This window comes from Triticum dicoccoides, chromosome 5A, assembly GCF_002162155.2.
Source record: "Triticum dicoccoides isolate Atlit2015 ecotype Zavitan chromosome 5A, WEW_v2.0, whole genome shotgun sequence".
NCBI classification, from domain to species: Eukaryota; Viridiplantae; Streptophyta; class Magnoliopsida; order Poales; family Poaceae; genus Triticum; species Triticum dicoccoides.
In genome coordinates, this window is record NC_041388.1 from 463774940 (window position 1) to 463791998 (window position 17059).

The window sequence follows — 17059 nt, forward strand, 5'->3', positions numbered from 1 at the left end:
AAAGAGAAGAGAAGCGGGCTCTTGGTTAGTAGAGCCAGCTGCAACACGAGACCCAAGACACTTTGTGAGGATGTAAGGTGGGCCAACTATTGATAAACTAGTATGTATATAAAACTTATTATTGTACATGCCCGCTAAGAGGTTGGCTGTATATGACATGGCAACTTCTTATAGCCGACCCTTGGTTGTATTATTAACCATGCTCTTAGTGAGGTAGCTAGTATATCACAGACGACTAGCTAGTATCAGATCACTAGCCACAGTGGGAGTAACTTCAGCAGTAACATCAACTCCAACTCAGCAAACTTGCTTATGTGGCAATGAGTTAATGAGAGAGATAGTTTCAATAACTTAGCTAGTTACTGTAACATCACATGTCCCAATGCAATATGAGTCTATAACCTAATAAATGAAGCTTTGCATGACACTACACTTATGTTACTACCCACTATGAAGGTAGTAACATATATAGTCTAGGGATATGTGTATGTTACTACTGTAGTCTCCATTGTGGCTAGTTTCATACTCCCTCCTTTCCTGTTTAACTATATGCCACATCATCCAAAAAGTCTAGTTGGCATGCATCGTACCGCTTGATAGTCCCATATTACGACCAGCCTTATTAGGGTTGCCATAGTGGGGGTATCATAGCCGATATATCATGCACTCGGGAATATAAAATATGATGATGTGGCAAAGAAGCGGTAACATATGTAGATACCGTAACATATATATATATATATATATATATATATATATATATATATATATATATATATATATATATATAATAAATGATATACTACTTTGTGTCATGCATGGCCATAAATATGGTCATCTATGATATATACCCCCTCCGTAAACTAATATAAGAGCGTTTAGGTCACCATTTTAGTAATCTAAATGCTCTTATATATATATATATTAGTTCACAGAGGGAGCTAGTACTACTCTATGATACTATATATGCACTATGAAGGTACGCACGTACTCTATGATACTATATATTAATTTACAGAGGGAGCTAGTATATGACACTCTCCACCATACTCGTGATTTCTTATGGTGGAAAAAAATTGGAGGCGAGACGATGAACCCATGTTTTCATTCGAACAAAAATATAATGTTAGGTAATGTAAATGTTTTCAAAGAGCACACGGTTCACTCACGAAAGCCGTGTGTCCACTAAACCGTGGCCAATGCACCCCCCCATCCCTCTGCCATGCGCGCGATCTGAGTCGTGCTTTCTGATTGGCCAGAACACAAACCCCACGGATCATACGTCTGCACCGTTGGATTCTCCTTGATCGAACGGCGATCCTCATCCCTTTCGACAACACATGTACATGTTTTCAAAAAGCCCCTCCCAAATAAATGTTTTCAAATAGCACATGGTTCACACACGAAAGCCATGTGCCTACCAAACCGTGGCCGATGCCCTCCCTCCCTGCACACGCGATCTGAGTCATGCGTTCTGATTGGCCAGAACCCAAACCCCATGGATCGTACCTCTGCACCCCTGGATGCTCCCAGATCGAACGACAATCCTCATCCCTTTCGACGGGAAATGCAGTCCGGCTATGAATTGATTTATATGCCAACATGCACGGTAAATGCCAAAAAATGTCTTACATATAGCACACAAGACCTGAAATTCGCCAGCAAATCAAACCCGTGGTAAAATTGTGATTGGTTTACGTGGGAAAAATTTAGAGGCGAAACGATGAACTCACGTCTTCATTCCAAATGAAATTATTCTGTTTGTGCACACGAGCGCTTAGAGGCAACCGTTTGCATAGGACTTTCCGCGGGCGCGGTGACCGGGGATATTTTTCACCCTTTTCACCTAGGACGCCAACACCCGGAGTCCCCAACACCCCCCCACCACCACCACCGTTCGCCCGCATCTCACTCAACTAGTCCACCCAATCTCCTTTGACAGCTCCCCCTCCCACCAGATCCACAGCAGATGATAGATGCTAAGGTGTCCCGATGTTTCGATGAGATGGTGGCTATCGTTTTCTGTGGGAGTCGACCTTGACGATCCGACTACGAACATGCGAGACGTCGCGCCTTAGCAATCGCTAAACCAACTTCCGAGGGTTATTGACCACGCCGGAGCACGATCAACCTGACCACGAGGGTCTGTTTCCTGCGAGCAAACGAAGAACAAGCAAGAAACTGAGATTGCAATCGGGATATTACGAATATAAGATGAAAGCTTTATTGATCAAGGTGGGGTTCTGTGACGTCTTGGTCTGGTCATTGGACACAAACGAAGTACGCGAAGTTGCAGCTATGGCGAACTTTTAATCTAAACAAAACCCAAAGTCTAAACGACACCCTAAGGGCTGTATATATGGAGGAAGAGGGGGAAATTTCGTGGCCCTTGAGGGTGGGGTCCGAAACCAACCCTAACTCTTGTTTCCCCACACATACGGACTCTAAAAATAGCCTATACTTAAGTATTTCGAAATTACATGGGCCTGGCCCATTAATAAGGTGACGCAGCACCTAGAATAGCCTATGGACGAATATTATGAAGTGGCATCTTGTATATTTCTTCCAAGGCTTCATGCACTCCTTATGGCGGCTTCAAAGTCCTGAAATCATCACTTGTAACTCCGTTCTTGATCCCCTTGCGCATGCCATCAACTCCATGCGTGTTCTTGCTCCAATGTTCATCCTTCTCCAAGCTAGGCCCTTCATTTGTAAGCAAAACAAATGTATCCAATTTAGGCAGCATCATAATCTCATGAACATTAGAATCATTACCAAGAAACGAAAGTACCTGGTAATTTAATTGGCATGCGCGAGCTCTAGTAATTGGTCCAGTATATGTAACAGTAGGGGCTGTGGGTGTAACAATGGTATTGATGTCCTCATCATCCTCCCCTTCTTGAAATGAAGTCATCCTCGATGGAAGCGCATCTTCCTCACCCAAATAAGGCTTCAAATCTGCAATGTTAAAAGTGGGACTAACCCCAAAATCTACAGGTAGCTCAAGTTTATATGCATTATCATTTATTTTCTCTAACACCTTAAAAGGACCATCAACACGTGGCATTAGCTTTGATTTGCGCAGATTAGGAAATCTATCTTTACGCAAATGTAACCAAACAAGATCTCCAGGCGCAAACACAACATGTTTTCTACCCTTATCTCCAGCAAGTTTATATTTAGCATTCATACGCTCAATGTTTTCCTTAGTTAACTCATTTTTAAAATCAATTCAGAACGTTCTTTAGCATCAAAATTAACCTTCTCTGAAGATGGAAGAGGCAACAAATCAATAGGTGCATGAGGTAGGAAACCATACACAATTTCAAAAGGGCACATCTTAGTAGTAGAATGCAATGAACGATTATAAGCAAATTCAATATGAGGCAAGCATTCTTCCCACATTTTCTTGTTATTCTTCAAAACAGCCCTAAGCATAGTAGACAATGTTCTATTGACTACTTCAGTTTGTCCATCAGTTTGGGGGTGACAAGTAGTACTAAAAAGCAGCTTAGTCCCCAACTTAGCCCATAAACATCTCCAAAAGTGGCTAAGAAATTTAGTATCACGATCTGAAACAATAGTATTTGGCACACCATGTAAGCGAATAATTTCACGAAAGAACAAATCAGCAACATTAACAGCATCATCGCTTTTATGACGTGGTATAAAGTGTGCCATTTTCGAGAACCTATCCACGACAACAAATATGCTATCCCTCCCCTTCTTTGTTCGAGGTAAACCTAAAACAAAGTCCATAGATATATCCTCCCAAGGAACACTAGGTATAGGCAAAGGCATATATAAACCATGAGGATTGAGTCGTGACTTAGCTCTTTGACATGTAGTGCAGCGAGCAACAAAACGCTCAACATCCCGTCTCATCTTTGGCCAAAAGAAATGTGTAGCAAGTATATCCTCCGTCTTCTTGACGCCAAAGTGTCCCATTAATCCTCCTCCATGCGCCTCCTGCAACAACAAAAGACGAACGGAGCTAGCTGGAATGCATAGCTTGTTAGCACGAAACACAAATCCATCGTTAAGAACGAACTTGTTCCAAGTTCTCCCTTCCTTACAATTCTGCAATACATCTTTAAATTCAGCATCATGAACATATTGATCTTTGATGGTCTCCAAACCAAATATTTTAAAGTCAAGTTGTGAAAGCATAGTATAACGACGAGACAAGGCATCAGCAATAAAATTTTCTTTACCCTTCTTGTGTTTAATGACATAAGGGAAAGTCTCAATGAATTCAACCCATTTAGCATGTCTACGGTTCAGTTTTGCTTGACTTTTAATGTGTTTCAAAGATTCATGATCAGAATGTATAACAAATTCCTTGGGCCATAAATAATGTTGCCATGTTTCTAAGGTCCGAACAAGAGCATATAATTCTTTATCATAAGTAGAATAGTTCAGACTAGGCCCACTCAATTTTTCAGAAAAGTATGCAACAGGTTTTCCATCTTGTAATAACACCCCTCCTAATCCAATTCCACTAGCATCACATTCAAGCTCAAAAGTCTTATGGAAATTAGGAAGTTGGAGTAAAGGAGCATATGTCAACTTATCTTTCAATACCGCGAAGGCTTCTTCCTGTGCGGTACCCCAAACAAAAGGCACATCCTTCTTTGTAAGCTCGTTGAGAGGTGCAGCAATGGTGCTGAAATCTCTCACAAAACGCCTATAGAAACCAGCGAGGCCAAGGAAACTCCTCACTTGTGTGACCGTTTTGGGCTGCGGCCAACTCTCAATAGCTTCAATCTTGGCTTTATCAACTTCAATTCCCTGTGGAGTAACAACATAGCCAAGAAAAGATACTCGGTCGGTGCAAAAGGTGCACTTTCCAAGGTTTCCAAACAAATGTGCATCACGTAGAGCAATAAAAACAGCACGTAAATGTTCCAAATGTTCCTCCAAAGATTTGCTATAAATCAATATGTCATCAAAGTAAACTACCACAAATCGTCCAATGAAAGCACGTAAAACTCCGTTCATTAACCTCATGAAAGTACTAGGTGCATTAGTTAACCCAAAAGGCATGACTAACCACTCATATAATCCAAACTTAGTTTTAAATGCTGTTTTCCATTCATCACCCAATTTCATACGAATTTGATGGTATCCACTACGCAAATCAACTTTGGAGAATATTGTAGAGCCACTCAATTCATCAAGCATATCATCTAGCCTAGGAATAGGATGACGATAACGAATAGTAATATTATTAATGCCTCTACAATCAACGCACATACGCGACGTACCATCCTTTTTCGGCACTAAAATGATAGGAACAGCACAAGGACTAAGGGATTCGCGTATATAACCTTTGTCGAGCAGTTTTTGTACTTGACGCATAATCTCCTTCATCTCCTCTGGATTGGTACAGTATGGTGCATGGTTGGGTAGCGAAGCACCGGGAATTAAGTCAATTTGATGCTCAATCCCTTGAATAGGTGGTAATCCCGGTGGCACGTCTTGTGGAAAGACGTCAGCGAACTCCTGCAAAATGTTAGTGACAGCAGGGGGCAAAGAGGAAGGCATGTCCTCGAATGAAAATAATGCGTCTTTGCACACGAAAGCATAGCAAACAGATTTGCTAAAATCTAGCTCATCAATATCAGATTTGGTGGCAAGTAAACATGCACTTTTCAATTTAATTTCAGAAACAACAATAGATGGTTTATTATTAGGCTTCATTTGGTGCTCAAATTCTTTTGCCACAATCTGATTTTCACTCTTATTTGTCTCCTGTTTTGCTTTATTAGCTCTATTAATATCATCTTTCAAAATGGAATCAGGAGTCATAGGAAGCAAAGTAATATTTTTATCGTTATGAACAAGAGTATACTGATTGTTTCTACCATGGTGTACAGAATTTTTATCAAATTGCCATGGTCTACCAAGTAATAAGGAACATGCTTGCATAGGTACCACATCACAATCAACATAATCAGCATATGTAGAGATACTAAAATGCACACGAACAGTACATGTTACCTTAACCTTGCCGTTGTTGTTGAACCATTGGATGTAGTAAGGATGTGGATGTGGTCTTGTGGTGAGAGATAGCTTCTCCACCATCTCCATGCTAGCCAAGTTATTGCAGCTCCCTCCATCTATGATCACGCGAACAGAATGTTCCTTCACAACTCCCTTTGTATGGAACAAATTATGCCTCTGATTTTGCTTAGCTTGTGTAACCTGCACACTCAAAACACGTTGAGCAACTAAACATTCATACCTGTCAGCATCTTCAGGAGCCATGTATTGCGTCTCATGATCAGAATCGTCTCCACCGTGTTCTTCACATGTAATAAGAGCCAAAGTCTCCTCATCATAGTCACTAGCGGACTCATACCCACCATCCTCAGTAACAATCATCACACGCTTAGATGGGCATTCTCTCGCATAATGACCTCCACCCTTGCAACGTTGACAAATAATATCATGTGTTTGCCCTGTTGACGCCATGGATGAAGAAGAGCTCTTTGCAGGCCCAGAAGGTGTGCTCTTGGCAGATAGTGGTGATTGTGCCTGCTTTATTGTATCACAGTTGGAGGTGGCAGCCGACGGAGGCGCCGGTGTAGCAGAACGTGTGGAAGTAGATGATGCACGTCGTGTCCATGATGAAGGTCGATCTGCAGAAAAGTTAGTCCGCGCCAATGCCTGTCGATCCTGCACTTCACGTTCAGCTTTACAAGCAAGATGGAATAAACGAGTGATATTAGTATACTCCTTATACTCTAGAATCGTCTGAATCTCTCTATTTAATCCACCCATAAAACGTGCAAGCATAGCTTCATTCTCCTCAACAATACCACATCTAACCATGCCAGTTTGTAATTCCTGATAATATTCTTCTATAGAATTTTTTCCCTGTCTTAAGCGCTGCAATTTTTGAAGTAATTCACGTTGATAATATGGTGGAACCCAACGAGTACGCATAGCAGTTTTCAAAGCAGCCCAAGTAGCCAGAATAGGATATAATCTACAATGCTCAGACCACCAAACACATGCAAAACTAGTGAATGCACAAACAGCAGCAGGAACACGTCTCTCCTCGGGATATTGTAAACATGTAAATCGTTGTTCAGTTTCTAACTCCCAAGTAAGATATATATCAGGAACATATCTACCCTCAAATGGTGGAATATTCAATTTTAGTTTAGGGAGATGGTCATGATCTCATACCTGAGGGTGAGCCCTATCATTGCCATTATTTGCATATGGACGACCTGGTGGTTGCTGTGCTGGTGGTGGCACGTAGTTCTGATTTTGATCAACCTCATCCTCATAATCTCCCACATAATCATCCTCCTCCACATCAGCAGTAGGAGCCACAGAAGTATCAACAGCAGCACCAGCAGTTTGGCCCGACTGAAGAGGGACACGGCTCGCTCGGCGGAGGGCTGTTTCCCGACGTGGAGGTAGTCAGTGTTGTTGCTGTTGTTGCAGAGGTGCGGAAGGAGCAGCCGGTGGTGGTGGTGGAAAACGCGAAAGCAATTCAGCAAACTTGTTATCGAGCTTTGTTTCAAATGTCGTCTCCATGCGATCTATCTTCTCCATGGCCTCTTCAAATCTGTTTATCACATCTTGCACCTGTACACTCATCATTTGCTGAAACGTATCATGAAGCTCCTTGTTCGTCAAGTTCTCCCAGTCAGTCTCGTCGGCTTGTGATCCTGGCATGGTTAGCAGCAATAGAAACACACAAGAATATGATCCTACAGACTACTAACAAGTGGTGGTGGTGGCGGGTGTCACAAATCCGTCAAGCAAATCCCAAATTCTTACCAGTTCTTACCCAACAGCAGGCGGTGATCAGCAACCGTTATAGTCAAAACTCTCAAAAAGCTTGGATAGAGCGATTGCCAGGGAGAGTCAAACGCACGACGTAGATGTATGTGGAGCTGGGAAGGCTTATAGTATGGTAGCAAAAAGGGTCAGCAATAATCAATTCAGAGATGCAAAGTTGAATAAACGCTCAACGACGGTACTGTGCTGGTCCTAGGCTAGACCGTGCTAGAGACGCGAGCCTAGAACACTAACAAAATCACGGCGCTGCACGTAAATAAGGGAAAATCACACTCTGGGACTCTTTTTTTTTGCTCTTTTTTTGCGCTCCTTTTTTTGCGCTCCTCTTTTTTTTTGCGAAAAATCACTATAATGGCGAGTGTCTCAAAACTCTTCCCTCGTCAAACTGATAGGATGGGCACGAATTTTTTTTTTCACTTTTTTTCGGAAATTAGGGCAGCGACGACGAAAAAGTGCGACAGAAAATTACTATGATGGCACGTGGCTCAAAAGACTCAGAAAAGCCTAAAAATAGGATAGGGAAAAAAAATTTGCCCATGAAAATTTTGGCCTAAAAACTGCCCGGGGGTCTCCAAACTCTTTTTTTTTCGAGACCTACGCTGGCAAGGAAACACGAATCAGAATTTAGATTGATCTCAAGAACAAACCTAATATGAGAAGAACTCGGATTGGTGGTGGATATATGGTTGTGGTATATGGCAGCGGTGGTGGTATATGGTAGCGATGGTGGTATATGGATACAGATTGGTGGTGGTATATGGATACGGATTGGTGGTGGTATATGGATATGGATTCAGAGCGGTGGCGGATAAGCAATGGTGGTAGATGGCAAGGCGATGATGATGGTGCGGCGGCGGCGTGACAACTTATGACCAGAACTCGAAACTCTAAAAGACTAGACTCTAAGACCAGCAACTTGACACGACGATGCAACCGCAAATTCAACAAAGCAAAAACCCTAAAAAGATTATGCAAAGGCTCAGATTGGTTCGGATATGATGAACTAGCCCTAATTTTTTTTCTGGCTTTTTCGTGGACTGTAGGTATGAAGAACAGACTCGATCTAATCTATGAAAAACTGTAAAATCTCACCGAGCAACCTGGAAATCTGATACCACTTGATAGATGCTAAGGTGTCCCGATGTTTCGATGAGATGGTGGCTATCGTTTTCTGTGGGAGTCGACCTTGACGATCCGACTACGAACGTGCGAGACGTCGCGCCTTAGCAATCGCTAAACCAACTTCCGAGGGTTATTGACCACGCCGGAGCACGATCAACCTGACCACGAGGGTCTGTTTCCTACGAGCAAATGAAGAACAAGCAAGAAACTGAGATTGCAATCGGGATATTGCGAATATAAGATGAAAGCTTTATTGATCAAGGTGGGGTTCTGTGACGTCTTGGTCTGGTCGTTGGACACAAACGAAGTACGCGAAGTTGCAGCTATGGCGAACTTTTAATCTAAACAAAACCCAAAGTCTAAACGACGCCCTAAGGGCTGTATATATGGATGAAGAGGGGGAAATTTCGTGGCCCTTGAGGGTGGGGTCCGAAACCAACCCTAACTCTTGTTTCCCCACACATACGGACTCTAAAAATAGCCTATACTTAAGTATTTCGAAATTACATGGGCCTGGCCCATTAATAAGGTGACGCAGCACCTAGAATAGCCTATGGACGAATATTATGAAGTGGCATCTTGTATATTTCATCCAAGGCTTCATGCACTCCTTATGGCGGCTTCAAAGTCCTGAAATCATCACTTGTAACTCCGTTCTTGATCCCCTTGCACATGCCATCAACTCCATGCGTGTTCTTGCTCCAATGTTCATCCTTCTCCAAGCTAGGCCCTTCATTTGTAAGCAAAACAAATGTATCCAATTTAGGCAGCATCATAATCTCATGAACATTAGAATCATTACCAAGAAACGAAAGTACCTGGTAATTTAATTGGCGTGCGCGAGCTCTAGTAATTGGTCCAGTATATGTAACAGTTGGGGCTATGGGTGTAACAATGGTATTGATGTCCTCATCAGCAGAACCCTCTCCGGCGCCACCGTGCTCACCCCAGTCGTGTGCCCGCTCTTCAGCGTCAAGCCTACCTCTACTGCCGTTCCCAACATGCGGCGGCCCGCGCCTCGCCGTCTTCGTTTGCTCGCCAGCCACCCTCGAGCATATAGATGCAGTAACCCTCGCCTCTCCTGTGGTCCGGCCGGGTTTGCATTAAGAAGCCTGTTAGTTACTGCTCTCCATCGTGCTGAGGCATATTTCCTCGCAATCCCTCTTCCAATTTTGTTCTGTATGTTCCCAAATTGGCTATAAAATAATGGAGGGCGTATATCTGTTCATTATCTACCTTCCTTACTACATATAAGCTATATTTGTTCCAATAAGTTACTGCCTATTTACAGACCGCGGGCGCCCGAGTCACACAAACTTAACAAATTAGCCATACATTTTCTAAATTATTGCATTGCATGTTTAGAAAGCTTGATACCAAGTTGTTAGTTTTATGCTTATCCTCCTTTCCTGAGTTTCGCATGTGTTCTCTGTAGATGTCGAGTAGCAGCGACATCACTCATTCAGGCCATGTATCTTCATCTACTTCGGACAACCCTAGGTCTTCAACACATTGTGAGGGATCAAGTAGTCTTGAACGGGATAGAGCTGCAGCAATTACCCTTCCGGTCAAGACACAGAGGAACGCTCCAAGGAAGCCCACACACCAGCCTAAAGGTGTATATGAAGTTACCGAGATTGATTTAAAGTCCTGGGCTCCAACTAAACCAGATAAAGCATGCATGAGGTTCAGGAGTGTGTCTGGATTTCTTGGCAGGGCAATGCTCAACATTAATCTGCCAGGGTTTCGAAAGGCTGACACGGAAACACAACAAAGGATAGTCCGAGAGATCATGGATCACTTTAACATTCCAGAGCAGTGGAGAATGTAGGTGGAACACGCTGCACTGAAGAAGGCTAGGAATGCTTGGAGAAATTGGAAGCATGTGATGTACAAGAAGTACATGAGTGAAGGCAAGGAGCCAATCCCCGCATACCCCCAAATTACAAAGGAAGACTGGGCAGAATTCAAAAGGGTCAGGGAAACTCCAGAGTTTGCTGAGAAGAGTTTCAAGCAATTGGAACTTCAGAAGAAGAACATACACCCCCACCGTATGGGTGTCGCAGGATACTACGGCATGAAACTGATATGGGAATAGGAGGACAAAGAAGCAGTAGCGGCGGGTGGGAATCCGGTCTGTAGTGAAATCAAGGCCGAACACGCCAGAGACTACTTGTGGGCAAGTACAAAGAGGCGTGATGGCGGAACTTATTACTTTGAAAACGCAATTGACGCCAAACTGTATGAAGTGCTGGTAGAGGCTTCCAAGATCCCTGGAAGGTTCTACATGAACTCAGGGCATGTGACATTCTGTCCATTGCTCTGGAGACAAAAAAGCCCCTTGGCCGTGCAAGGGGTATAGGTGTTAATGTCCTGCACAAGAGGGCTTTCACACTCAGCAAAGAAGAGAGGCTCAACATGAAAAAAGCGAGGAGTGAAATGAAGCAGAATGCATTGTTTGAAAAGTTGAAGAAGGAGATTTATCCGGCTGTTTGAAAGGATGTTGAGGAGTCAATGATGATGCAGAAGACTCTAACACTGACAGATAGCTAGCAGATGGGAGGGGAGGCGAGCATGGATGATGCTGCTTATTGCACGACAACACTGCACAAGAGTAGCTGTGCATCAGCTGACCCCAGCGACACTGAGACTGCAGCTGCACATGATGATGCTATATATGATCTATTTAGAATGAAAGACACACTGAAGGGCGTGCTTACACATTATGAAGGTACATTAAAATGTGCAACAGCCTGGGTTTGCCCACCCTTCTTGGAAGATGGCCTCTTCTTAGACAATGTGCCATTGAAGCCGGGCTGTGTGAAGTGCTACATGGCTGAAGTAAAGCCTGGATTCAATGAATTTGCCCTGAAGAATGTCCTAGGAGACTACAATGAGCAAAGGACCTTGGGATAAACACAGTTACATCACATCCAGTGGCCATGAAAGGAAATAGAGTTCATCGATGAGATTCCTAAAGCCCCGCCAACAGCAACCACTGTCGCCCCTCAACTGGTGACGCTCTCCTTGCCACAGCAACTCGTGCGGGCTGATGCATCAACCTATGATCAGCCGGGCCGACTTTGTGGCGTACAGGCCATGTTATCCTCCGCCCCAAAGCAGCCAGTGGCAAGGCCTACAACTGCTGATGACACACCACCAGTTCAGATGCCGGCCGTTGAAGCAGCGGGGGGAGACCCAGCTGCAGCACATGCTCAGCAGACCAACCTGGTGGAACAGACTACTAAGCAGTTTGATGCTTTGGAACAGCCTGCTAAGCAGTCTGTAGGTCCAGAACCGACTGCTCATTAGTCCGTCGGTCCACTGGCGCGTGATCAGCATACCAACGCGTCAGCACTTCCTGCTCAGCAAACCAACGCGTTGGCATGGCCTCCTCAGCACACCGACAAGTTGGCACCACCTGCGCAGAAACTCGACATAGCTTCAATGCATGGTTAGCAGTCCGATGCCTCTACTCCTACAGCCCAGCAGTTCGTCACAGCAGCACCGCCAGCTCAGCGGTCTGGCATAGATAAACCATCTGCTAAGAAGTCCATCCAAGCTTCACCGTCTGCTCGGCAGCCTACCTTGCAAGCAACGAGACGTTCTGCCAGAAATGCTTCAAGTACAAAGAAGGAAGTGGCCAAAAAGGCTACAACCACGACCATGAGGAAGGGCAGTGGGAGAGTGAAGAGGAAAGCGAACGATTGCCTCTTACTTAAAGCACTCATCGCCCAGAACCAAATTAACAACAGCTTGTTTGAATCGGGGAGTAATATTATTTCTGACACCATGGATGATGAAGAAGTAGAATTGTTGCTTGCTAAAAGTAAAGCACACGTACTTGAAGCACGCAATTACGTCCATGGCCAGCCATTTCTTGTTGGCGAATACTTTGATGAATGCAGCTCGAATTGCCGCGAGTTACATGAATATTGCATGGATCAAATGTCAGCAGGTCATCATGCTTTGCTAGTCCACTACAATAGAGATCATTTCCAACACGATGTTGGTTCAATCAATGTGAGTTTCGAGGACTTACATCTCTTCTTCAACTTCAACATGCTCGATGCCACTCTTGTTAGATGCCTAGTTTTGTAAGTCATTAACAAACTCTAATCAATTTCTTCGTACAAAGTTGTAAATGATAAATAGCTAACTGCATTTTATTCCTCTCAAGGGATTGAAAACGCGAAGAAGAAAAGGGATAGTGTGTATTTCATAGATCCTAAAAGTGCTAGTGATCGACTAGAGGGGGGGTGAATAGGCGGTTTTTATGAAAGTCTTGAAAACATGGAAGTTTCGAAGACAAACAATAGGAATAAACCTATTACCATACAGCGGAAGGTAGACTACACTAGGCAAGCCATAGTCAAGTATTCAATGAAGTGAAAGTATAAAGACTAATAGCAACTAGGCAGTATGGATCAGTATGGAAGATAGTATGAAGCCAATCAGAACAAGCAGTCGCTCAGTGAAGACAGAAGATAATGCAGACCGGCAATGACTTCACAAGGACCAACTGCAAATAAAGAGATGGGAAGGATAGAACTAGTAGCTTGTTGAAGACAATGATTTGTTGGACTAGTTCCAGTTGCTATGACAACTGTATGTCTGGTTAGGGAGGCTGAGATTTAACTCAGAAGACCGTGTCTTAACCTTATTCCCCTTGAGCTAAGGACACCCAGTCCTCGCCCAATCACTCTGGTAAGTCTTCAAGGTAGACTTCCAAACCTTCACAGACTTCGTTCACCGGCGATCCACAATGACTCTTGGATGCTCAGAACATGACGCCTAACCGGCTGGAGGATTCACAGTCCTCAAGTGTAATAGGTCTTCAGATCACACAAACAGGAAGACTTCTGTGATGCCTAACACTCTTTGGCTCTGGGTGTTTAGGGCTTTGTCCTCGCAAGGATTTCTCTCTCAAAGGCTTCGAGGTGGGTTGCTCTCAAACGACAAAAGCTGTGCACTAACTCTGAGCAGCCAACCAATTTATGGTGTACGGGGTGGGCTATTTATAGCCACTAGGCAACCCGACCTGATTTGTCCGAAATGACCCTGTGTCACTAAGGAACTGACACGTGTTCCAACGGTCAGATTTCAAACACACGCGTCAACTTTACTTGAGCTACAAGCAAAGATGACTTATCCAGCTCTGGATAAGATTTGCTCTCATTGTCTTCGCTCGAAGACATAGGATTTTGGTTAAGCATCACTTTAGTCATTCTGACTGGTTCACTTGGACCCCACTTAACAGTACGGTGGTTCCTATGACTCAACAAAGAAGAAAACGAAACAACAAAACAACTAAGTCTTCGCGCTCCATAGTCTTCACACAATGTCTTCTCTTGTCATAGTCTTCAATGTGAATACCTTCACATACCACCTTTGTCTTCAATGTCTTCATACATTTCTAGGGGTCATCTCCGGTAGGTAAACCGAATTAGTGAGGGACTTCTACCTGTGTTATCCTGCAATTCTCATAAACACATTAGTCCCTCAACCAGGTTTGTCGTCAATACTCCAAAACCAACTAGGGGTGGCACTAGATGCATTTACAATCTCCCCCTTTTTGGTGATTGATGACAAACTGGTAGAAGTTTGCAACGGGGATAAAGGTATGTGAAATTGTAAAGGATTTAAGTATTGTCTTCGTAAGTAGCGGGAAGGCTCCCCCTGAAGATGTGCATATAAGTATTTGCTTTTGAATGCAAATGCACATGGCAGGTTGTACTTGCGGAGCTCCTCTTTTACTTATGAAGACAATTCATCATGCATGAAAGGATACATCGAAGATAATGACATGCATAATGGAAAATGGACGTCTGCCAAATGACTTCGTGCGGAATTTATCGTCGCATCACATAGTGTTGAAAAAGTAGCTGACGACCATCAAGTTTAAGTGTTACAACTCAAAAACGAACCAAATGTTTCAAAAGCGAGAGTTGTAAGCACTTTTCAAATGTAGCAAAAAGTAGAGCAACCACCCATATGGACCCGCTTGAAGACTATCAACTCGTATGCTTCTCCCCCTTTTGTTAGTAATGACCAAAAAGGTTTGAAGACATAGAGCTTCTACTCGTTCCCATGAGGAGTAGGCGAAGCAGCAGGGTCGTCGTTGAGGTCGGTGGTGCAGAAGAACTTGGTGCAGTGTCGAGACGGGTTGAAGGTGGAGGTGGTGAAGTGGCATCATCTTGATCATTAATAACTCTGGCATTCACCGTTGCAGCTGAAGAAGAATAGTCAGAGTCTTCAAGGGAGGGAGTCCAACGCAAGTGAGCATTCCTTGGAGGAGTGGAGTCAAACTTGAACCTTTCTGTGAAGCCATCGTCTTGAAGATCTTCTTCAGCAGTGAGCAAAGTCAAACTCTTCTAGGACCTTCGACGGGTTTCATGTGTAACAAAGGCATTCTTGGTGGCAAGATTGCAAATGCGATTGACGTCCACCAAGAGGCTTTGCATCTGACGCTTAAGCTAGTCATGATGCTTATCATGTTTCTGATGTAGAGCGACGAGAAGCTCTCGGTCATTGAGAACACGAGATCGCTTCCGAGGCCGTTGAGCAATGGTGCTTTCAGTAGCTTCAGTTTGGGCGTGAGGGATACGTGTGTTGCCAGCCAAGGGATAAACACGAGAGACTGCCTGAACTCCTTCAATGGGCTGGGTGAAGCTTTGACGATCAACATTGTGAAGATAAATTGGATCCTTTGCAGGCTCTGGGTAAATAGCTTCAACGGACAGATCAACCTCTGGCAAGAATACAAGATGATTGCGCGTAGACGGCTGATAGTTGAAGGCAGAGTGAATCTTGATAAGACGCATTACCCATGGAGCATAGAACTTCAGACCAAAGATGTTGGAGCCAGATGCAGCCAACTGCCCGATGAAGAAGTCTTGAGCATTGAAGCTTATGCCATTGAAGATATAGAAAACCAAAGTCTTCATTGCTCCTTCAAGCTTCGCTGCAGATGAATGTCCTTTGACAGGCCATAGAGTCTTTCTGATGATATGGTAAATGGTGCGGGGCAAATACTCTAGGTATTCAACAAAGAATTCGGTTGGGTATTCAGCGTCGCGTGGCAAAGGTTTCATCATGCTCGGCATTTGACTCATGTTGGGTTCTGGCTTCTGGAAAATGCTCTCCAAAGCATTCTGATGTTGTTGACAACCTAGTTCATAATATTCGCCAGGAGTGGGCAGGGCTGTAAGATCAATGATGTCTTGGGCTTTAGCTTCATGATGAACATCTCCTATCATCCACTCAAGGATCCAAGTCTTCGGATCCCTGTTGTATCCACAAATGTGGAGGGTAGCATAGAATTGAAGCAGAAGTTATTCATTCCAGTGTTCCTTGGCAGTCACAAAGTTGAGCAGACCCACATCACGGAAGCAGTCAAGGGCTTCTTCAAGGCATGGAAGTCCAGAAGTGGCTTCACAATCAAGATGCATATGAGGGAAGATGTGTCTCTGATTGTACAAGATGCATGAATAATAGCTTCGCTACTAATAACTCCAGAATCGGTCCGAAGAGATTCTTGGCCTTGTGTAGGGGTTCTTGTCACTATCGAAGAATGTGTTGTGTGCCTTGAATCTATTCAGATTAAATGATCCTGGTGAAGTTGCAGTACCTGGAAACCGTGGTAGCCTTGGCTTTGGCTTCTGGACCTGATGCCTGTGCTCCATATGATAGGCAACCTGAGGTCCGGGAGCAGGCCGAGGAACCAGGATTGGCCAGCGGATGGTAACAAGCTGTCCATGATCATATGCTTGCTCGATGGTGTGTGGCCTTGGAGGACGTACAGGAGCAGAGGCATTGGTTTCAGGCAGCGGATTTGCTTCGGGTGCTGCATTGGCTTCAGGTGCATTCACTTCTGGCACCACATTATCTTCAGGTGCCACATTAGCTTCAGCCATGACAACGTCATTGGCTTCAGTGTTGATGTTGGTGGCCGCCTCAGTATTGGTAACCTCCACTTCAGGAGCTGGAGGGTCGGACACGTTCTCTTCGAGAACAACTTCAGGGTTGGACGGGGGTGTACCAAAACGTTCTTCTTCTCTTGGTTCTTCTTCATGGTCATCGGCTGATGCAGCCAGAATATCTTCAGCCGTTTTGG